Source organism: Molothrus aeneus, chromosome 1, assembly GCF_037042795.1.
Source record: "Molothrus aeneus isolate 106 chromosome 1, BPBGC_Maene_1.0, whole genome shotgun sequence".
Classification (NCBI taxonomy): Eukaryota; Metazoa; Chordata; class Aves; order Passeriformes; family Icteridae; genus Molothrus; species Molothrus aeneus.
The window spans coordinates 46176081-46178042 of record NC_089646.1 but is presented as its reverse complement, the minus strand read 5'-3'; positions in this window follow the sequence as shown (position 1 = coordinate 46178042).

Genomic DNA, 1962 nt, shown 5'->3' with positions numbered 1-1962 from the left:
CACTGGGAAGACTGAGGACAACATGAGAGCGGCCAGACAGTGGGCGGTTTCTGGTTCTGTGTTCCCACATCAGAATTACAAATGACAGAGTAGTGTTAAGATTTGTAATGGACATAAACACACATCCATTTTAGGAACTAAGGAAGTCTAAGCTTTTTACATGTTGAGATATTGGGGAGAAAAAAGAGAGAAGAATAACTGTAAGGTAATATAAAGCTGAGATAAGAATTACTTTTAGTGGGAAAATACTGAACTTTATGAAGATGGGAAATCTGATAAGACACAATTAACATAAATAAAATACTTTCCTCTTTCTCTAGTGGAAGAAAATAAAAACTCTAGACCTCCTCTATTTCCTTAAATTAAGAAGTGGCATCAGATCTGATTTGAGCCCCTCAGAATCTCTCTATTCCCCCTGATGTGAATGTAAAACTCATATCCATTCATTTCTCTGCAGTCATATAACCACTTAATTACTTTCTTTTTAGCACTATCCTTCTCTAAAGGCTGATGTGTTTTTCTAGATATATTTTCTTTAAATTGCATATTCTTTGTTAAGATGAGTAAAAAAGCCATACTACGCAGAAGATCACTGAAAAAATAGATTTATTTATAAAAGAGGTGTAAAGATCTCCCAGGAGAGCGACTGTCCTCACTGCCAGCTGAAATCAGCAAGAGCAGAGTCATCTCCAAAGCTCAGTCTCAAGTATGTAACAGGCTGTGAATTTCTGATCTCATTAGGACTTCTCTCCTTCTTTGAACATGAATATTCTTGTGTACATTCCCATACCTTCCTATAATAGCCAGGTGTTGCTGTGGGCAAGTGTAAATGTACGGGGGTTTTGTAATGGTATTGCCAAAGAAACAAATGCTCCAAAGCAACTGCATGGGATTACTGGGAGATGAGCTGTCTGACGTTAGTAAGTTATTTAGTCATTGGGCAAACATCTACTCCAGACTATGTCACGATAGCTTCTGCTCAGTTTTCCCTTGCAAAGTCCCCAGATGTTTAACAAGCAGGAGACAAACTGCTGTTCACTGGGAGGAACCTGCTTCTGTCTGAAACGTGGCACTTCCAAACACAGAATGGTTTGGATGGAAGGGACCTTTAAAGGCCATCAAGTCGAAACCCCTTGCAATGAGCGGTGACATCTTCAAATAGATCCGCTTGCTCGGAGCCTTGTCCAACCTGTCTGTGAATGTTCCCAGGGATAGGGCATCCACCACTTCTCTGGGCAACCTCTGCCAGTGTTTCACCACTGTCATCACAACACATTTCTTCCTAATATCTAGTCTGAATCCGCCAAAGTGGTTTAAAATCATTACTCCTCGTCTGGGTAAAAAAGTCTGGCCCCAACTTTAAGCTCCCTTTAAGCACTGAAGCTCAGAGATGCTTTAGCAGGCAAGGGGCGGAGGGGGAGAGGGGAATTTGGTGACAGACAACTCAAACCCCTTTCGGTAAGTGTAAATGATGTCGGGAATGGGCAGGGAAAAGCGTTTAGGGCAGGACGAGGGGGAGAGGGGAATTTGGTGACAGACAACTCAAACTCCTTTCGGTAAGTGTAAATGATGTCAGGAATGGGCAGGGAAAAGCGTTTAGGGCAGGACGAGGGGGAGAGGGGAATTTGGTGACAGACAACTCAAACTCCTTTCGGTAAGTGTAAATGGTGTCGGGAATGGGCAGGGAAAAGCGTTTAGGGCAGGAATAACACCTCTCTGCCAACGACCCACACCTCCGGCGCCCCGCCAAGCCGGCTCCACCCAGCCGCGCCGGGGCCGGGGCCGGGCCGGAGGCAGCGCCCGGGCGGGGCCGAGCCGGCCGGGAGGAAGAGGAGGGATTTCACCTGCCCAGCCCGGCCCGCCCCTCCAGGTGCCAGGTGGAGCAGGAAGCGGTGGCGGCGGCGCCGGAGGGGACCCGCGCCCGCCTGCGGCGCCGGGCCCATGAGGGGAGATGGCGGCGGG